Source organism: Python bivittatus, unplaced genomic scaffold (genome assembly GCF_059951505.1).
Source record: "Python bivittatus isolate LINGU-HERP-01145 unplaced genomic scaffold, Pbiv_v1 ctg000220_np1212, whole genome shotgun sequence".
NCBI lineage: Eukaryota > Metazoa > Chordata > Lepidosauria > Squamata > Pythonidae > Python > Python bivittatus.
This window is the reverse complement of record NW_028277048.1, coordinates 8,406,349-8,429,359: the sequence shown is the minus strand read 5'-3', so window position 1 is coordinate 8,429,359 and position 23,011 is coordinate 8,406,349. Positions and strand designations below refer to the sequence as shown.

The 23,011-nt window shown below is 37.9% G+C and overlaps 1 protein-coding gene across 3 annotated transcripts in view; it reads left to right on the top strand.

Moving 5' to 3' along the window:
* Positions 1–23,011, top strand: part of HUWE1 (HECT, UBA and WWE domain containing E3 ubiquitin protein ligase 1) — a 111,240-nt gene that overhangs the window by 944 nt on the left and 87,285 nt on the right. For all 3 annotated transcript variants that reach the window (XM_088137784.1, XM_088137783.1, XM_088137782.1), the window contains exon 2: positions 1,236–1,378. The gene's annotated coding sequence lies outside the window, so the exon portion shown is untranslated. The remainder of the gene's footprint in view (positions 1–1,235; positions 1,379–23,011) is intronic.

The window sequence follows — 23,011 nt, the reverse complement described above, 5'->3', positions numbered from 1 at the left end:
TTGGGGGCGTGTATGTATTAAAAGGACCCCTTTGTGTATAGGCCTGCTTTTGTAAGCCTGCTGTGAAATACCTCCCTATCTTTCTTGTAAATTTCTCTCCAAATTGGTTCCAGAGTAGTGTTTGTAAGTCTGATCTTTCCTTCATATAGATTGTGGTATAGTTTGTTTATTCTAATAACAAACATAATAAAACAATTCTTGTATGGCCCATCAGCTTAAATTTCTCTGAGTGTCTTTTGCTGTAGGTATGATAGATATAGAATTGTGTCCCAAATGCCTGCATGCCCAATACACATGGAGGCATTTCTCATTCTTCAGTTGGGGAAAACCAAAGTTAAACAACTCTCACGCTGTGGTTCTAGCATATTAAAATAAAAAGCAAGATGGGAAAATGCATGATTGATTTAGTGGCAAATTTTTTAGCTGGATATTTTTGCATACATGGCTGTTTAAATCTAATTACTCATTTTTTTGCTAGGGTATGTAAGATGAAGTTTGATCTAAAAAGAAGTCAGACCTTGGAGAAATACCACAGTATGGACAAGAGCTGATAATCTTAACTTCTTAAAGTGTTATACCCTAGCATTGTAAAAGTAAATATTAGTTCTAAAAGCTTGTTTTGGCAGTTTCATTAAGTCTTCATTGTATAAAATCTTGTTGGATACAAAAATGATGAAGCAATGTGCTGAGTTTGTAGCATTCCTTAGTCTGCCCTGCTTGTGTTGGCTAGAAGAATGTGAGCTGGTTATTCTGTATTTGATGGTGTAAACAAAATAATTATGCATGAGGTGATTGGCATGATAGATGGGCTACTTATTAGTGAACTGAACACGACTTGAGAGCCAGTGTGTTGTAGTGGTTAAGGTGTTGGAGTAGAAGTGGAGGGACCCAGGTTCTAGTCCACCCTCAGCCATGGAGGCTCACTGGGTGACTTTGGGCCAGTCTGTCTCATAGGATTGTTGTGGGGAAAAATAAGACGAAGGAGTACTGCCTTTAGCTTCTGTACAAAAAGATGAGATATAAATCTAATAAATATCTTGATTATATTGTAAAATATTAGAACTGGAATTTGAAATGAATTTAATAGCTAAGAGGGTAGGTTAAGAAAGACTTAAATCATTTGGAATAAGTAGCTAGATTGAAAACCTTTTTAGAAAATACTTCAGTTCTTTAAGCATAATGTGCATGAAGCCAGTACTAATCTATCTATCTATTTATATATATATTTATTGCAGGCCTTGAATAATCTGACATAAGTGGATTAGAGTGACTGAGAAACCAGAAAGTATTACCTTGGGCTGGCTAGGGTAAGGCAAAAGTGCCAGAGAAGTGACTTGAATATCAGACCAGGCCAAGTATGGATTGGCTGTGATTCCAGGTTAGTACTGAAGTTTCTGATTGGCAGTGCTTTTTCTTCCTTCAAAGCAGCAGTGATTCTATGAAATATCTCAGTTATTAATTGATTTTCAGGCAATGACTTGTTTAAGAAGTGCTTTTGACCCTTACCAGTTTGTATACAGCTATCACTGTTTATTTCTTGTGTGTATGGGGGGAATGATTTCCTATAGCAAAGTGTTTGTATGTAACAGATTGGGGGAGGAGGAATTTTCATAACTCCTGACCCTTAGCTGTGGCATCTGAAGTTGCTAAAAAAGTTAGAACAGCATCTGCTGTAAATGATAGTTTTATTTGCTACATCAGCAAGCCCTGTATGGCATAGGGCCTGGATATCTGAGATACCATTTGTCTCCAACTGTTTCTGCCTGCCCAGTACATTCCAGCAGAATGGGTATACTCCAGGTCCCCTCCATTAAACATTGCCATCTTGTGGGACCTAGGAAGTATGCCTTTTCTGTTGCTGCCCCCACCCTTTGGAACAGCATCCCCCCAGAGATAAGGATGGTGCCCTCTCTCCTGGGGTTCCTGAAAGCTTTGAAAACCTGGCTTTGGTCCTAGGCCTGGGGTTGATGTTTATTATTTGTTCAATGGCCCTTGTTTTGTTTATTTTTCCTTTCTATTAGATTATTTTAGTCTAGGCTGTCTATTTGATTCAGTGTTTTTAGCTGTTTTATGTTTTCCCTAGTTTTGTATGCTGCCCAGAATCCACTGGAGTTGGGCTGCCAATAAATTTAAATAAATAATAATAATCAAGGCTATCATTGTACATCAGTAATGTTTATATTTCTAAATTCTGTAGAAAACTGACTAGTATATAGTACATTTCTTACTACATTTCTATCTTGGCTATGGCAGATGAAACTTGACTAATGACATCAAGAAATTAGTGATGTGTCTTGAGTTTAAAATCCTGTATTTGTTTCATATCGATATTCTAAATATTGAGTACGTGATACTGAATTTTTCCTGCTGTTCTTGTTTGAAAATATTGGCCTATAGTTGCATTTGATTTTTTTAAAATAAGCTTCTTGAAAATAGTTAAATTTTTGAGGTTTTGCCATTGGCTTCTCTTGTTTTTATGTATTTGATCTTATTTTCTCTACTAGATTGACATACATATGCAGAACATTACAGCCAAGTGATAATGGTAGTTTGTTTTCCACACCCCATCTTTTTGCTAACATTTTCAGGAGTTGTGTTTGTTAATTCATTATGGGTGACCTCATGATACTTAACACATTATCTGAAAATCTACGTGTTAATAGTTTAAGAACATAACTACTTTGTTGGATCAGTTCAAGGTCAGTTATATAATGTGAATAGAGACAAGTCATATAACAATGGATAGAACTGTGTGAAAGTCATAAGTCACTTTTTGTTTATATGGCATTTGTTACACTTCCTCACTGGTTTCTGTTTTTACTGTTACGTGTAAAGCTGTCTTCCATAAAATGGACGTATTGGACATTATGAGAAGGGGTACTTTCTTTTGATACTACATGTCTTCCTCAAATTATATAGTGTAAAATATATATTTGTTACTTTGCAGTAGTATAATGTATGCATTCAAAATGATTTTTATTCAGTTTTTATATGAATGCTAATAAGCAAGGGTAGAAGTTTATGCAAAGCCACTTTATTCATTTGTTTGGTAAATTAGTATAGCCACGTGACTCTGAGCAGCATACAAAGTTAAAAACACAAAAACAATACAATAAAATAACCAAAAACATAAGAAAAATAATTTAAAACATAAAGACAATAATAATTAAAACCATTTAAAAAGCCATAATCTGTGGGAGAGCTTACTCAGTTTCTCTAGCAATACAGCCACTTTGCAGGCTCCATACCTATGTTACTGGCCAGATGGCAAAGCCATGTATTCTGGCCTTTCCGGAAAGCCAGCAAGGTCACGGCCGATCTGACCTCAGGGGAATGATGTTCCAAAGGGCAGGTGCCACAGCAGAAAAGGCTCTCTTCTTGGGTCTCGTCAGATGACATTCCTTTGTGGACAGGACCTGCAACATGCTTTTCCTGCTGGACCAATCGGACATGTAGATGTGACTGGGGAGAGGCAGTCCCTCAAAATAATAATAAATTTGTGAATTCATGACAAATTTGTGATACCAATCAGACTTCTAAGTTCATAATTCAATCTTAGGTGATAGCTTATAAAGTACAGAATATTTTCATTAAAGGAGTTGTATAGAATATTACTGTTTTACTAAACAGCATTTTTATCATTTCATAATTTATCAGCATTCAAAGGGCTAAAATTAGAACAGATTAAGGCTATTGGATGCTGTATCATTTTCAGGAGAAAATTGTAGAGCCCCAGTATATCAAACTGAGGAGAGAACTATAGTAAGAGCCATAATTCCCCTAATATGCATATGTTACTTTTTCAGCATTTGATTCTTGTATACAAAATCAAAGTAACAAGGCTAGATAGTATCACATGATCACCCATGAGGTATTCCGCATTTGGAGTGCACGAATAGGAGTTTATGATAAAAACCCTGCTCTTGCTTTGAAAGAAAAAAAAATAGTAACCTAGATTTCTGAGCTGTAGCTGTCAGCTCACTTAGAGCTACACATTGCATCATTTAACTTGCTGCTGTTTTGTCAATTTCACCCTGGGATATGTTCAGCTGAATATAATGCTGTTGACCAGTGTTTAGAGTTGGTTTATTTGATCATGTATAAGCATTAGAACAAACTTGCTCCTTGTGATGCCTGGCATTCAGTTTTGTATCCTGAATAATATACATTTGTTCAAATGAATAAATATTTCACTGCTGCAAAACAGTAACACCTTCTGGCTCAATTTTACTCATGTAGTTTTAGTTTGTATAATCTAAAAAAAAAAGATGCCTTTCCTGCCTGTTTATCTGAAAGATGTGTAATCTGTATAGACAGCCGAATAACTGTTTACAAGACAAGCCTTAAATATTTTGCCCAATACTTTTTCTGCAATATATTTGCAATGATATTTCAAGCTAGGAATATGCTACCTGGTGAGATACTTTATCCTTTGTTCCCAAAATAGCATGCTAACTTCCCTTGGTCTACCAAACATATGATGGCATTTTCTAAGAATTTTAAAGCTTAATGCTGCTTTCCCACTTCCTATTATAAAATAATATTTAATAATAGAAATATACCTAATGCAGGAAGTAGCATTTCTGCTATGAATACTATAAATATAAATATTGGCCTTTCTGTAACCTCAGCTAGGAAACTAATTTGGTTTTTGTATGTATAATGGATAGCTACTTCATTCCTGAATTCTTATAAACTATATAGATGGTTGCTTGGCTTGTAAATATCACTGTCAGAGTCAGTCCTACCCTCTGACTCTCAGACTCTTAATTTGATGTGTCATAACAGTAGAGTTGCTAAAACCTGATATACTTGTTGACCAGCTTAACACATTTGGTTGTCTGAGTGACTTGCAAACTCACAAACAAATGTTCAGAGTGAGAAGATGAGCTCAGACTTCTCTTTAAAGTACCCTTGTATTAAGCTCACCATTTTTCATTGTTTCTATATGATTTTAAGATGAACATTTTTTGGAATGTTTAAGAGGTATAATGTTATATTAAAGAGAACACAACCTCTTCATTTACAGAACATATTTGAAAATCAGTTGAAACATGTAAGAACATCTAGCTGCTCAGAATTAACACTGCTGTTTGCTAATCTGTACAGTCATATTCAAACAGCTTAAGATTGGTTTCAGAGATAATTGTTTTTCTGTTTAGGGAAGTTTGCGTTTTACAATAATCAGTATGGTTCCTTTCCTTATTTGAACTCATTTTCTTCCATTTTGTTCAAAGGGAGGGAAGTGGTAATGATTGGCTAAAGGCATACTTTAAATTGAAGAATTCTGACCTTTAATAACCTGATCCAGTATGGCTGTATGTATAATTTTGGGCCTTCAGTGAGATTGATTGATACAGGGTCAGGACATTTCGTTTGGACAAAACTCTCAGACTCTGAAGAGTAGAATAAAACAGGCTAAGCCCATGTAAGTCTTGAGTACCTTAAAGGAAGGGTGTGATCCAGCTGTTCTGAGTAATAGTAATTGCTGTAGCCTGTAAGATATAACAAATCTATTCGTTTTTCAAATATATGGCAACATGGACAAGTATTTAAGATTACTGTTAGGTAATGTTTGTTGCATATTGTTTAGCTCCCAAACACTTGCCTATTGAAATTTTGAATACTGACTATTCTATATTAATCTTTTAGTTTACTAACTTTGAGCCCGGTAACTACTGTAAAACACATTTGTTTTGCTGTAGGTTGAAACACTTTTCTTAGGGGATTATGGAAAGCTAGCTAAAATTTAGGAACAACTTGAGTTTCCTGTTTGTCTCCTTGTGTGTTTTGACTTTGTAATTTTTATATGTGTTCTTACTTACCTTTTGGTTAGAGTACAGTATTGCAGTACTATAGGTTGTATATGATCTGCCTCTGAAGATTGCTCAGGTTTCAGTTAATCCAAAATGCAATTGCTAGTTATAGACTGGCAGTGATTCACAGTTTACTGAAGTTTAAAGAGCTTTATGGGCTTCTGGACTGTTTCTGAGAGCAGTTCACAGTAGTACTTTTGACACATTATGTGGCTTGAGATCTAGGTACATAAAGGATCTTGCATATATATTGAAATCATTCTCAGAGGTCTTCCTAAAGTGACCCCTGCTATCTCAGATAATAGCTGTTAACTGTGGAGGAAATATTATTGCTTTCCATTGCACTATTTATGGAATTCTCTTTCAAGATCCTCATCTGGATTCTATATCAATATCTAGCACCATACAAAATCTTTGTTTTTCTCCTGTTGAGATATTTATGCTGGTATATTTTATTTACTCTTTACTGAGTAATCTGTCTTCATATTTATGTAAGAGACTCTGAAAATACTTAATATAAATTCGTGTACTAAATAGCAAAACAAAATGTTTTTGCTTCATTTGAGATGAAGTAATAAGCAGAAACCTTATATCAATTGCATTATACTGCTAGATTGTATCAGATTTTAGAATTACAATGTGAATATAATAATCTTAAATTTACATGAAAATGCTAAAATGGGTGGATATGATATGAGTTCTGCCATCATTAGCCTTCCCAATCTGATGCCTTCCAGATGTTTTAGGATTATAATTCCCAAAATTCCCTACCAGTCATTCCTTTAAAACATATTCAGTCTACAAGCTTTATGAACTCAACATTTACAAAAGAGGAGTATGTGGTGGCAAAATCAGAGAGGAATGTCATGCAAAATCTATTGAGTCAAAATTATGTAGTATATGGAACGAAGCTTGGAACGAAGCTTCATTAAATTTGGTAGAATTATCTGGTAAACCTTGTGCAGTAGAGTTTTAATTTAAGAGGTAATAAATGCTATAAATATTGATCTTGAGATAGACAGGGGATTTCGCCTCTTTCCCTCAATATTCAGGCGAGTTTTTTTTCATTATAACAGATGTGAATAGGATATACATTCTGAATATTAAGGGAATGCCTTTATGTGTTCCTTCAAGCATATAGAGGAATTTGTTCTGTAATGGTATTTGCATTAAGAACCTGATGTTTGGTAGAGGTTGGGCCTGATAAATTCTTACCTTTCACAAAGGATAATTCCACTGTACTTCTAACCCTTTGAGTAAAAAGGGAATTACGGATTCATCTAACTGGAACAATGTTATTTAAATACTCAATTGTAGATTAATAGTTTTCAAACACAGTCTGTTCTGAAAATCCATGTGGATTTTGTGGGAGTTTGTCCATAGTTCTCTTAAAAGAACATAGAAACCTCTAGAAGACAGCTTGTCCGTTTATCCATTAGTTACTCAATGTCTTTTAGGTTGCACTCATGGGGCAGTACTAATACTCTGAAAGCCTAGTTAGTCCCCAGCATAGTTGGAATGTACTGCCAAGTCTTTTACAGTGTATTTAATTTCTATTTAGGGATTCCTTGGAATAAATCTAGAAAGTGACTACTGAAGGTAGAAAACTTTGAAATGGCAAGAGCTTCTTAATTTTCTAATGATATATGTAGAATTTAAAGAATCTATAATTTGAATACACATCAGTTTATTTGAAGAAATGTCTTGTTTCAGTAGTTACATTAAAGTGACATACTACTTAATAAGAACTTTACACAAAATATATATTTGAAGTTGAGTTGGGCTTTTTACTCCTGCGCTTCAGTGCAGATCTCACAAATGGACTGGTTTATGTTAGTTTCAGAAGCTGTTACCTAACAAACCAATGTTTTCTATACTGACTTAAGTTTTTTTTGCTCACTGTCTTTTGCTCATGACCTGCCACTTTAATCAGCAAGCTACTAATGTTAAACATTTACACTTCTGGCTGCTTCATATGATTGGCCTCTGTTCATGAAGAATTGTGTAGCACATTGCGAATAAACTAGCCTCTTTTCTCTAGCCTTCTGATGTCAAATCTTTATGACTATTGCTACTATTTGCTTCCGTAACTATGAGCTACTACAGTGAAGATGCTAAAGTACTGGAAGCATACTTTCTATCTTGCAGTTGTGGCTTGGTACCTGTCAAGCAGATATTTATGGGGGGATTTGATGTGTCATGTTGCAAAAATGAAATTTAAACTCGAAATTAAATTGTTGCAATGACTAAGCAGGTCACTTTATAGGCGCCTGAGAGGAAATCTGGCAAGACACACTGGTCTGGGATTTCCAGTGTGTGTGCTATATCTTTATCTGACTAGCTTTGACCCTTCAAGGATGAATGCATGGCTTTGATTTTCTTTCATTTGGATAGACAGTTGTTAAAATATAATGAAGAAAAAACTTGGACTATATTTCTCTTGAGACTGCATCATTTGAAGCCACAAGGAGATAATGGATGTTGTATTTAATTGAATATAAAAGTTTGTATATTGTCTATCTTCCATGGAGTTATCTAGTCTTACTTATTGAAATAATGAGGAATAATGTCTTTGCCTAGATTTTCATCTTCAGTGGGTTTCTGATATTGAGAGATAATTCAGTATGTCTTCCCAACTGCCCCATCACCTTTACGTCTTATGAAGAATGTTCCATCAGTTTCTTTTCATGTTTGAAGTGGTTTCTGGGTGTACTTTGTAGGTGAGGTTAAAAGCTGTTAATAGTTTGAACAGCAGTGTGACACAAAGAATATCTCAGCTTGTCAATTGTTAATACAAGCAAACTTAATAGAATCAGTATTTGAAAGAAACCAAAATGTTTAGGAATGGAGAAGTCTCCATTACTAAATAGTAAAGTTTTGGAAACCATGCCCATTTGTACATGAGGAGACTGAATTTGGTGAGCCAGTGCACTCACTCAAGACAATATGTCTTGCTAAAAAAGTGAGAGAATAGATTTTATTGCAGTTCAGAGGTAAGAGCTTCCATTGAATCTACTCAGCTCTGAACTGTCTGATGTGGTATGATTAAGAGGGGTGGATTGTGTAGAGCTCTAATAACTATTTATTTTGGATCCAATTTCTTAGCAGATTAAATTTAGAATGTTAAATTACTTTAAGGTGTAATGTTATTTCATGGAGAAGACTTTGCCTTTGAACATTTTTTTTAGATTTTTTTCATCCCGCCTTTATTATTTTTATAATAAAGTCAAGGCAGCAAACATACCTAATACACTTTCCTATTTTCCCCACAACAACTACTCCGTGAAGTGTGTTGGGCTGAGAGACAGTGACTGGTACAAAGTCATCCAGCTGGCTTTCATGCCTAAGGCAGGACTAGAACTCACAGTCTCCTACTTTCTAGCCTGGTGTCTTAACTACTAGACCAAACTGGCTCTATTATTTGACAACAATAATCTTTTAGTATGCCTTGAAGTTCACCAAAAATGTAGTTCTTAGCTTTGTCTGTGATTTGTTCAGTATTGGCTTGGTAATAGTTTGCCAAACCTCACAATAACTATGTACTGACATTTTCTCTTTGGCATGGAAATTTAGTTTCTGTTAGTTGTGATGGACACTGGCTTCTCAAATTATTTAAGTCACACACACAGTACTTGCTTAAATGGAAAAGTGGGAGATAAAGTCATTAAATGACAACTATTTGAGCCAATCAGATATCCTCCAACATATTGAACTGCATCTCAGAACTACAAGTGATATCACTCCTAATCAGCATAATTAATGGCCTTGTTTTCTGGAAATTGTGGGAATTGTAATCTAGCACATCTAGGACATTGCCAAATTGGGCAAATCAGCCTGAACTTTTGAAATTAGATTTTATACTTCAAGCATGGAATGGAAGCCAGTAAAATAGTCTTTTCTAGCCTGATACTTTCAGCTATGTTGGACTTTAAGCATGGTGGCTTGAGATCCAGGGAATTGTAACTCAACATATCTGGAGGTTGTTGTAACTAAGTTGGGGAAGGCTACTAAAGAGCATTAATCTAATACTTGTAGCCTGTTCCTGTGTAATAAATATCCTGCTAGTTTAGGATATTAATTGGGACAGGGCAGGAAGAGAAGGGATAGTGGTTAGATCAAAGCTCACATTAAATATGGCTAGCAGATTTTAAGTTCTCAGAATCCCTGTTGATATCAGCAAAAGGGATTGGAAGCCAACAGAAACCTTTACTAAGTGATAATGAGGTACATAATAAAATATGTTGGGGTACAAAATACTGTGTATCTGACCTGGATGCGTCAAGTATGAGAAGTATCTATTCATCTAAATTATGGAGCAAATGGATTGAAGAGGACAATGAAAGAAAAGAGAGCTGTTTCTGGATAGTGCTAAAGTTCTGCCTTCTAGTTGTATGAGAATGTATAGAAACCACTTTGTTTGGAATGATTAGGGATAGCCTTTTCCCTGTGACAGGATCATTCTTCTCTAATTCTGTATTTATATATTTACACATACATAATTGTCAAAACTCAATGAAATGAGTTCTCTACATTCTGATATTCCTTTGAGTACTGTGAATTGTAATGTAGCGGATGTGCAGATAGCTTCTAATATAATTTGAGTACATTTGTAGAAACCCACCTGTGGGTATATTCTGGTGCAGGTGTGTCCTAAGAATCCCTGCAAAGGGGAGTCTTCATTATGCAGTTCTTGTAGTTGAACGTTTTTGGTGCTGTAACACTAATGAAATTACTTGATCAGATTTACAGGTGAAACTCGAAAAATTAGAATATCGTGCAAATGTTCATTTACAGTCAGGTCCAGAAATATTGGGACATCGACACAATTCTAACATCTTTGGCTCTATACACCACCACAATGGATTTGGAATGAAACAAACACAATGTGCATTAACTGCAGACTGTCAGCTTTAATTTGAGGGTATGTACATCCAACTCAGGTGAACGGTGTAGGAATTACAACAGTTTGCATATGTGCCTCCCACTTGTTAAGGGACCAAAAGTAATGGGACAGAATAATAATCATACATCAAACTTTCCCTTTTTAATACTTGGTTGCAAATCCGTTGCAGTCAATCACAGCCTGAAGTCTGGAATGCATAGACATCACCAGACGCTGGGTTTCATCCCTGGTGATGCTCTGCCAGGCCTCTACTGCAACTGTCTTCAGTTCCTGCTTGTTCTTGGGGCATTTTCCCTTCAGTTTTGTCTTCAGCAAGTGAAATGCATGCTCAATGGGATTAAGGTCAGGTGATTGACTTGGCCATTGCATAACATTCCACTTCTGTCCCTTCAAACACTCTTTGGTTGCTTTTGCAGTATGGTTTGGGTCATTGTCCATCTGTACTGTGAAGCGCCGTCCAATGAGTTCTGCAGCATTTGGCTGAATGTGAGCAGATAATATTGCCCGAAACACTGCAGAATTCATCCTGCTGCTTTTGTCAGCAGTCACATCATCAATAAATACAAGAGAACCAGTTCCATTGGCAGCCATACATGCCCACGCCATGACACTACCACCACCATGCTTCACTGATGAGGTGGTATGCTTAGGATCATGAGCAGTTCCTTTCCTTCTCCATACTCTTGTCTTCCCATCACTCTGGTACAAGTTGATCTTGGTCTCATCTGTCCATAGGATGTTGTTCCAGAACTGTGAAGGCTTTTTTAGATGTCATTTGGCAAACTCTAATCTGGCCTTCCTGTTTTTGAGGCTCACCAATGGTTTACATCTTGTGGTGAACCCTCTGTATTCACTCTGGTGAAGTCGTCTTTTGATTGTTGACTTTGACAGACATACACCTACCTCCTGGAGAGTGTTCTTGATCTGGCCAACTGTTGTGAAGGGTGTTTTCTTCACCAGGGAACGAATTCTTCGGTCATCCACCACAGTTGTTTTCCGTTGTCTCTCGGGTCTTTTGGTGTTGCTGAGCTCACCGGTGCGTTCCTTCTTTTTGAGAATGTTCCAAACAGTTGTTTTGGCCACGCCTAATGTTCTTGCTATCTTTCTGATGGGTTTGTTTTGTTTCTTCAGCCTAATGATGGCTTGCTTCACTGATAGTGACAGCTCTTTGGATCTCATCTTGAGAGTTGACAGCAACAGATTCCAAATGCAAATAGCACACTTGAAATGAACTCTGGGCCTTTTATCTGCACATTGTAATTGGGGTACTGAGGGAATATCACACACCTGGCCATGGAACAGCTGAGAAGCCAACTGTCCCATTACTTTTGGTCCCTTAACAAGTGGGAGGCACATATGCAAACTGTTGTAATTCCTACACCGTTCACCTGAGTTGGATGTACATACCCTCAAATTAAAGCTGATAGTCTGCAGTTAACGCACATTGTGTTGGTTTCATTCCAAATCCATTGTGGTGGTGTATAGAGCCAAGGATGTTAGAATTGTGTCGATGTCCCAATATTTCTGGACCTGACTGTATGTCAGTAAGGCAACTCAAAAGGTGAAACCAATATATGAGATAGACGCATTACATGCAAAGCGAGATATGTCAAGCCTTACTTTGGTATAATTGTGATGATTATGGCGTACAGCTTATGAAAACCCCAAATTCACAATCTCAGAAAATTAGAATAGTGTGAAAAGGTTCAATATTCTAGGCTCAAAGTGTCCCACTCTAATCAGCTAATGAATCCATAACACCTGCAAAGGGTTCCTGAGCCTTTAAATGGTCTCTCAGGCTGATTCAGTAGGAATCACAAGCATGGGAAAGACTGCTGACCTGACAGTTGTGCAGAAAACCATCATTGACACCCTCCATAAGGAGGGAAAGCCCCAAAAGGTAATTGCAAAAGAAGTTGGATGTTCCCAAAGTTCTGTATCAAAGCACATCAATAGAAGGTTATGTGGAAGGGAAAAGTGTGGTAGAAAAAGGTGCACAAGCAGCAAGGATGACCGCAGCCTGGAGTGGATTGTCAGGAAAAGGCCATTCAAAAGTGTTGGGGACTTTCACAAGGAGTGGACTGAGGCTGGAGTTAGTGCATCAAGAGCCACCACACACAGACAGATCCTGGACATGGGCTTCAAATGTCGTATTCCTCTTGTCAAGCCGCTCCTGAACAACAAACAATGTCAGAAGCGTCTTACCTGGGCTACAGAAAAAAAGAACTGGTCTGTTGCCCAGTGGTCCAAAGTCCTCTTTTCTGATGAGAGCAACTTTTGCATCTCATTTGGGAACCAAGGACCCAGAGTCTGGAGGAAGAATGGAGAGGCACACAATGCACGATGCTTGAAGTCCAGTGTGAAGTTTCCACAGTCTCTCTTGATTTGGGGAGCCATGTCATCTGCTGGTGTTGGTCCACTGTGCTTCATCAAGTCCAGGGTCAACGCAGCCGTCTACCAGGAGATTTTGGAACACTTAATGCTTCCTTCCGCAGACGAGCTTTATGGGGATGCTGACTTCATTTTCCAGCAGGACTTGGCACCTGCCCACACTACCAAAAGTACCAAAACCTGGTTCAATGACCATGGGATTACTGTGCTTGATTGGCCAGCAAACCCGCCTGACCTGAACCCCATAGAGAATCTATGGGGCGTTGCCAAGAGAAAGATGAGGGACATGAGATTGAACAATGCAGCAGAGCTGAAGGCCACTATTGAAGCATCCTGGTCTCCCATAACACCTCAGCAGTGCCACAGGCTGATAGCATCCATGCCACGCCGCATTGCGGCAGTCATTGTTGCAAAAGGGGCCCAAACCAAGTACTGAGTACATATGCATGCTTATACTTTGCAGAGGTCCGATATTGTTCTATTTCCAATCCTTGTGTTATTGATGTCATGTAATATTCTAATTTTCTGAGATTGTGAATTTGGGGTTTTCATAAGCTGTACGCCATAATCATCACAATTATACCAAAGTAAGGCTTGACATATCTCGCTTTGCATGTAATGCGTCTATCTCATATATTGGTTTCACCTTTTGAGTTGCCTTACTGACATAAATGAACATTTGCACGATATTCTAATTTTTCGAGTTTCACCTGTATCTATTCAGCTTACAATAAGCTTCAGTGACTAAGTTAGTTTGCCTTATGTTATCTAGAAAAATTGACACAGGTTCTGTGTCACTATAACACATAATTGTGGTTTTCTCTGTTCACATATAATGTTAAATCATTTTTTTAAAAGCATGTTTTGGTGAGCATGCCATTGGGTGTTTGTTCACACATATTACTAAGTTATAATGAGTGGGCTTGAATACAAAATTAAGGCAGGCCCCTTCCCCCACACATATAAGAGTGGGGCTGAGCTGGTGATCTCAAATGTCCTCTCCCAGAAACATGTTGAATCTTTATATCCTGGCCCCACCCCAATCCTAAGGTAGCATCTATCTTCCAAGGGGATCTCATCTGTAATATTTTCCCCAACCTCCAGTCTGTGAAGGACAGTTCCCACACCCTGCTGCCTTTTCTGTCTTTTTGAAATCTTAACATTGTAAATATTCAGTATTGCAGGATCTAGAGTACAGGTACAATGCTGCCTGATTTAAAGTATACAACAACTAGCAAATTGATTAAACTAAAAATCCAACAGACCACAATTCTGTACTAATCAATTACAATTCCTATAGGCTCTGAGTTTTACAGCTCAGAGTTTCTTAAATCTCAACGGTTTTGAAAGAAAGGAAATATCCTCATGCATAACCTGATGTATAAAAGAATAGTATATACAATCAACGTTAGAATTTAGGCACACACTGACAAATTAAAATTTAACACACTTCTACCTAAAACATTTACCTGTTTCTTAAATATAACTTGAATTCTGAAGCAGAGTTTTCTGTTGCTTTTCCCCCGAACCTTTCCTGGCCTCTAGAAGTAATTCTAGCCATTGGCCGGAACTCTTGGGAGATAGTAGGATCCCACTTAGTCATAGTAACCTCTTTCGCTATAGTTCTGCCTGTGTTCTTTTAAAGTATTCTCCTTTTCAGGAGCGGGTGGGGCTGAGGAGTATGCCTTTGTTTTATGTGACATAAGTCATTCCTCCCCAAAGACTGATGCAAATACATGAGCACGGGTATAATGAGCACTTGGGATATCTGACTTAACCACAAGGTCAATTAACATATCCTGTTTAACCTGCAGCTGCTGAATATCAATCAGAACTTTTTTAATGTTAAATTTTCTGAAGAGGCACAAGTTGAAAGATGTGGTGGTCAACCTTTGACTTACAGACTGCATGAGGCCCTCAGCCCCCTTTTTGCAGCTTCTAAGCCACCCAAAATTCACTTAAAATTTAGTAGCAAACCAAATGAATAGTGGAACAGTTTTGAGTGGGAGATCAAATAAAATAGTTGCTCTAGCCTCCAATAGGCTTTAGTTTTTTAAAAGATCCCCTCCCCCAAGAAAACAATCTAAAAACTGCAAACACACACTCTACAATTATATCTTTATACCATCATGATACTCCTTAGCAACAGAAATATTTTTTTATATCCTGATTTAGGATATAAGGTTGGTGAAATATGATACTATATATGTTGCAGCAATGCACTTACATTTTAATGCCTATAGCCTTGATAATGATAATAGAAACTTGCTATTACCATTGCAACTTGAGTGTGCTTACTTGCCTGAATGACCGAAGAAGATTGGAATCGTGAATGACAAGTCTGCACATGCTGCAGGACCTGCAGGCTAATCTTGCCTGACCTACCTTTGGTAAGCTTGCTCATTTTCCCAGTATGACAAAATGGCTACTAAAATCAGGAATTTAGATCTCCCTCTGAAGGTGGGCCTGAGCTGTTTAAAGGATAAGAACTACTTTAAAATCTTCCAGTCATGAATGAGAGGAATGTATTAGCTTATACACTGCTGTTATGAGAAACATACCAGTTTCTTTCTGTAAATAAATCTTTATTATGATAATTTGAAATTATTTATTTTTCAACTCCTGATGCAAGTAACTGTTGGATCAGAATATTATCGCTTTTGCTGCTTTTACTCCAAGATGTAATAATTGTATAAGCTCACCTATCTGTGAGCATCACTTTTGCTTACACTAAGTATCCAGTTGATGAACATTGGTGAGATACATACATATGTACATATGCTGGAGAAAGTATGTGGAAACTGTTTCTCATAGTTATTTGTCATCTAGACACAGCCTGTTTTGTTCTAGGTGATTTTCTAATATATGTAGAGAATATCCAAAAAACTGGTTTGCCAAAACACTGTATCCTGGGAAAGGCATAATTTATAATTTTAATGGATCCTAATAAATTCTGTAGTAGGAAGTGCTGCAGAGAAATAGTTGTGTCCTGCTGTTTTCAGGTAGATGATGAGTTTAGCAAGAAGGGTATGCTATCCTGGAAGGAAGAAGGTTTAGGTGTGAAGACAGAAATGAAAGTTTTAAACTGTTGGCAAGCGTGCTTTTGAACAAAGCTGGAAATTCATGTGATGGTTTTGAGGCAACAGCGGTGTGAGAGTTGGTTCTCCAGTTGATTAGAAGGTTAGTAGCCATTTCCTAAGCAACGTACAGGTGCTGACTAGCCTACCTTCTTAGAAGAGACAGACCTTCTCTTCCTTACATCGAAACAGCAGGAGAAATAGAACAATGAGGTAATTGCCTTGATTTGCCTACATAGACATTTCTTATTGGAAAGTCAAATACGTACATGAATTCTTGTGTTATTTTAACTTTTTCCCTAGTAACTTTTATTAATCTGAGGGATTGCTGATCTCCAGTTGTCCCTGTCCATCTGGCACAGTCAAGCAGGGTGTGTTCTAGGTTCTGCCAGTTAAACAGTGTCATCTTACAGGACCCAGGAAGCACATCTACTCTGTTGCAGCACCTCCCCTCTGGAAAGATACCCCCCAAGATTTATGTGGCTCCCACCCTTATGACATTTAGGAAATCGTTTAAAACCTGATTGCTCTTCCAGGCCTTGGGGATAGTGGAGCCTCCTTTGGTTATGGTTGCTTTATAGCTGGTATTCTTCTTCCCATCAGCTGTCATCTTTTTTTTAATATATCTTGTCATCTTTTCATTTATAGGCCTTCCAGAGTCACAAAGGAGTTGGGTGGCCTTGAAATTTGATAAATAAAATAAATGATCTGTGCTCAATGAGGCTTGTTCCTAGATTGATAATTTCCAACTGAGGTTACTTCCAGGAAAGTCTGACATACAGTCTATTTTATTTTTTTGTAAGGAATTTTGAGCACTTTTCCAGCTGAATAACAGGTTATTAATGTTTTAGATAATAATACAAAGTATCTTTGGAACTTGCTTATACATTAGAGAATCTAGGTATGAATGCAGAACTTATAGAGAAATGCCAGGCTGATGCTTGTATCTAACCCAAGGATAGGTATAAGACAGAATTGGCTTAGCCATTTACAAATTGCTGCCATAATTTGCATGACATAATGGTCAGTATGTCTCTTTGAGAGTGGATAGCCTCAATTGTCTTTTAAGAGGTGTTTTGTGGGCCACTCTTTTAAAAAATAGCATCATGGTTTCTTGAGAACAGGGATAGTCATGTCTCTTTATTGTAGTCATCGACTAACATAAAGATCAGTTATGGTTAGTAGCTATTTGCTTATACTCACTTTTGAAAAAAACAATTTCAATGAGTTATGGTGTGTGTTTAATTCCAGACATGCTTGTAATCTTACCTTGATCCATTTCAGGTAAGGTTTTGGCATAAAGGCTCTCTTGGTCATCCTAATAGATGATTTATATTGAAATAAAGCCAGAAGGAGTGCATCACTCCTTGTTCCCTGGAGTTCTGGGCAGTTTTCAATACCATTGGCTGTTAGACCATTCTGGAAGCAATGGCAAAAGATTCATTTCTACTGGAAAGGATGTTTCCAGGAAACCTGACACTTTGGCTCAACCTTATGTGATTGCAATGAAAAGAGTTCAGAGCATTCAATTGTATTGTTTTAAGTCACAGCTGAAAGGCCTTTGACTGTAGTCAGGTGGATGGGGATGTATATCACCATTCCTTAAGCATATTTACTGATTACTAGTCCATTTCCTGCCCTTCCAGTGAAATGATAATCAGAGGCTTTCCTTCAGTTTCTCTTAAGATGAATTGGGGGGCGACTAGAGAGAGGGTTAGGGTTAGGATTAGAGAGGGGATGCGGTGGCGCAGCGGCTTAATGACGCTGAAAGTTGCCGGCCAGAAATGGTCGATGCTTCAGCAGTTCAAGTCCAGCCTTCGCGTTAAACAGGGTGAGCTCCTGTTTCCTCCCCAGTTCCTGTCAACCCAACAGGTCGAAAACTCACGTGAGTAGATAAATGGGTACTCTCACTCTGGTGGGAGGAAAAATGCTGGCAGCGCCTTGCAAAAAGGAGTTGGGAGCAGTTGCCGGTAAGCGCGAAAAACTGTGCGTGCCCGAAATGGGCGTGAAGCAACGGAAACCCCGCCTCCTGCGCTCGCCAGCTGGGCTCTGCTCTAGGAAGGAGGCTCTGGCAAACCACTTCCGAAAAACAATTGCCTTGAAAACTGCAAGGACTCGTCCAAGCAGTCACTGCAGGGTCAGCAATGACTGAGCGCAGAAAAAAAAAAAGAGAGAGAGAGGCATGTTTTGACTTGATAAAAGGCATAAAGCCTGTGACTTGATAAAAATCTGTTTATCTGTGATATTATCTCACTGCCTGTTTTTAATGTTATGCTTTTATTTGTTTTAATGTTATGTTTTGTGAATGTAAGTTAACCTGAATATTGAAGAACAGCAAATATATTTAATGAACATTAATTATCCAGTAAGTATGTAATCTCTGCCAGAAAAGGAGAGTGATTAATGAAATAGCTTCCCTTCACAATACCATCACTTTATACCATTGTCACTAAAATGCAAGTGAGTGTAAAGTAGCCAAAATTAAAACACTGGAAAGCAATATTACCAGTACTTCCAAATGTATTAGATGAACTATAGTAATTTATTCATATTAGAGGGCTATAAAGGCTTAGCTGATAATGTCAGATTAATTTATAACATTCATGCAACTGTTTTAATGGCCTATCTTTCCTTCCAGTTTTCTTTTGTCCCTTTGGGTGACTTGCTTTTCTAAGCTCTTGTTCTTTTGACTTTCCAGATTTCCCCTCTGTTACTTCGCATTAAAAGAAAATCAAATGGTATGCAGCTAGGAATCTTAGTTCCTCCTGTGGTATTCAAATGCACTTTTCTATGTCCTTGCCTATTTCTCTTCAACTGAGAGCAAAGCTGTTGCTAGACCTCCTGAAAGAACATGGATTTTATACAGCATAGTGCATAAAACATGCAGAAACTTAAATTGAGCTTCTTTATGCTTGTTTTCAACAATCTTCAAAGATTTATTTAAAAGATCATGTGTTTTTATTGTATGTAGTATATACAGTACCCTAGACTCTTGAGCAAACTGGACTCATGACTCCTGTTTGAAGAGCAGGTGGCAGTCATGGCTAGGAGGGCCTTTGCGTAACTTCATGTTGTGCGGCAGTTATGCCCCTTCCTTGATCGGGAGGCCCTCCACACGGTCACTCATGCCCTGCTCACCTCCCGGTTGGATTACTGCAAAGCACTTTATGTGGGGCTACCCTTGAAGTGTATCCGGAAGCTACAGCTGGCGCAGAATGTGGCGGCATGGACAGTTCTGAATACGCCCAGGGGGGCACATATAACACCGCTGTTACGTGAGCTGCATTGGTTGCTGGTTTGCTTCTGGGTCCAATTCAAGGTGTTGGTTATTACCTTTAAAGCCCTTCATGGCACAGGACCAGGTTATCTGGGGAGCCGTCTTGCCCCTGTTATATCAGCCTGCCCCACTTGGTCTGGCAGAAGGGGCATGTTGCAGACCCCACTAGTCAAGGAATTTCGACTGGTGGGATCTAGGAAGAGGGCCTTTTCTGCCATGGCCCCTGCTCTGTGGAACAGCCTACCTCCCACGGTGCGGTGTACCCCCACTTTTATGGCTTTCAGGAAAAGCATGAAATCCTGGCTGTGCCAGAAGGTCTGGGGGCCGGATGGGGGCTCTCATCAGTGGAAGTGGCTTGTGGGGTAATTGATTTTGCCCCCCCCATCTTGAATTTTTCAGCATTTATGTATAGGGTTTGTTTTACAGTCTGACTTTTAATTGATTAATTAATTTTAATTATATGGTATTACTTTTAATTGTTCACAGGTTTTTGGTTTTAATTGTGAGCCGCCCAGAGTCGCCTGTTGGTGGAGATGGGCAGCATACAAATTCAATAAAAAAAATAATAAATTCTCTAGCAGTGCTTGCTTAGCAGCTAGGAAGAAGCTAATCCTCAGTAGTGAGAAGTGACTGTATCCTACAAACAGGTACTAGTTTATAGTTCTAAAAGATGCTTGAATGCTATGGTAGCGGGCTGCAGTCCTTTGTGCACTTTGCTAAGGAATACATTCCATTGAATATGACAAAATTTCTATGCTAATATATTTAGGATTATCCTATCATAGTTTAATCTTATACCTACAAATTGTATTCTGTTAAATGAGACTTAATCCCTAATAAATGTATTGATTTGGTCAATAAATGCCAAGTAAGCTTATGGGCTAGAGGAAAGGAAAAAAGTCTCCTTACTAAAGAATTGCACTGTGTAATTTTACTGTGTGATAGTGCTTGCAAGAAATGGAATGAAGCAAATATGTAACCTGTTGTTTAGAGCTGCATACTGTTTTGTGGTGAGTGTTAATTTAGATTTGGATCTGCCTCTTACATCTGCTTCTTTTGTGGATCTTTGAATTATGATGCAGCACATTCCTTCCCAAAGATGAAAAAGTTTATGTTTCACTTCAGCTGGGGCTGGTTGCTGAAATAAAGGTGGTATGGTTGAAAAAATCTGCAAGGTGGGAATGTAAAATTTCTTACCATGTGCTATGATACTGACAGGAAGGTGGGTTTCTGAGAATTACTTCACTGTTTTGGTGAAGAGCCTGTCTGATTTCTCATTGATCGAATTGATTTTTGGAAGTGGGAACGAACTACTGCTCTCAAATAAAGGAAAACTTTTAAATGGTCAAAAGTAGTCAGAAAAATAAATACAATCCGCGCCTGAAGCATAAGGTAATTTGTTTTCATGAGTTAGAAGTTGGCTGACAAGGCTTTAAAAACAGTTATGGGCAGTGGGAGGCAAAGATTAAAAAGGATAAAGGGTGGGGTGTAGTAAAAGTTAAGTATAAACAGGTCTTGATAGTACAGTTTGTGTCTTCATGTAGGGATATGGTACACACTGTGGATCTCCCCATTGTAGGTCTTCCCATTTCAGAGGTATTCTATCTCAGCTATGTCCAACACTGAAATAGCATGACTGAGGCAATCAGACTTTAGAGACTGGGGAATTATTGTGTTTTATAAGCCGTGATGAAAAAATGTGGTTAATGTGTAATTTCTGTACAGCAGTTGGATTAATTAACAGAATTATAACATATTAATCAGCAGTAGTGATCTTTCAAACTGAAGATTTGATGGTGACAATGGAAACATATCTTCCTCAAAATTGCTGAATTTTGGAAACAGCAGACCATAATATAAGGCTAGTTAAAAGTTGAAATATCCATCTTAGAATGCAGTGCATTTGAGGTTAGAAAAATTACAGGGGCTTGATTGTCTAGAATTTTGAATCCAAAACACATTGGGTTTTATTTTATTGACATTTTACAGTTTTATTAGCATTTTACAATTATTTGAATTTTGTTTACATTGTTTATTTCCTTTGTATTTATATTAGAAGTGAGTGAGGCATAGTGGGTTCCTCTCTTTAAGTTGTTTCAGTTTACAAACAAATTAGGTCTCTGTAGTGTGACTTCTACAGCTAGAAATAAAATATGACTGACCTAAGAACACTCAGTGGTAAGAAAAGTATGTATGAGGCAGAAAAGAGACATGATTGCTGGACAGAGTAAATGAAATAGGACTAGAATTGTTTGTGTGTGTGTGTGCATGCATGCATGCCTTCAAGTCAGTGCTGACTCCTGGTGACTGCCTGGATTTATTAGATAAACTGACAGCCAAACCTCAGCAAGATATTGAGGACTATTTGAGAGACAAGCTCTGTATATGAATCCTTTAACAGCAGAATTCCCTGCTTGGTCCAGGGAGAATACATTTAGAAGGCACTCTCTACTCAGGGTCCACAGTTGTGGAATGGGTAGGATGGGAAATGCAGTTTTCTTTTGTCTTTTCAGTGCAGTCCTCCTTTTGCTCACTACTACTCCTGGAGTTCTATTTCTTTTCCAAACTGTATATACATATGCAAATGGTTGAGAAGAGGTTGGGTATTGCAGAGAGGAAAGAGAACTACACAGAGCTGCAAGTGCCAGACACTGAAGCACTCTTTCTACCATCTAGTTAAAAATAGACCTGGATTAGAGGGCAACTCCTAGATTTTCTCTTGTTTGGAAGCAAATTATTTCTAGGTCTATTCATTAAAGTAGATGAGAAAAGAATCAAAACATATGAAAAGAAGGTATCAGGCTGAACAGAGTAGAGTTGCTTATCTCACTGAGTTCCCAAGCAGCCTCAAGGTTGATCTAGCTCCCTCCACCGTGCTATTTCATGGTTGGAAGAAATCGTTGGGGTTTGCCTTTTTCTTTATTTCTTCATGTAATAAGGCAAATGGGTCTCCAGAGTTGTTGTTGTTTAGATTGTGTACTGAGAGTGATGGAAGAGTATTTATTATTGTTGGAGCTGCTTCAGTCTGAAGATACTCAGATGCCTCAAGGGTTAATTTCAATTGATGTAAATAGTCATTTCTTCAGTCTCCTAGTTTTCAACTGAAGAAGTCAGGATAACCCTTATTCCATGAAGAAGTAAGATGATGTCCTGCAGTCTCTCTCTCCCTTAGCTTTTCCTAAATCCTTCATTTATACTACACTGTGCAGGATTCCCAGATTCTTTTGAGCTTTAGTTATTGGGTGCTGAATTGCTTTAGTGAAGTCACTGTAAGCCATATAGTGCCAAGTATAGATGAATTCTTTTTTTTCTTTTTTTTTTTGAGATTTGTTCTAGAAAACGATTGTACATAGCAGGGAGAGACTTTTATTCAGCCTGGGGTCATATTTCTTCCCCCCCCCCTTTTTTTTAATTCTGGGCCCAGAAAGCTATAAGGGTAGACTGCTTTTTCAGTTTCTTTATAATTGTGAAGTGGGAGTTAAATATTCTATATGCAAGCACTTTTCTGGATAAAAAGCAGAAAAAGTCATGCTACCAAAAATTGTAG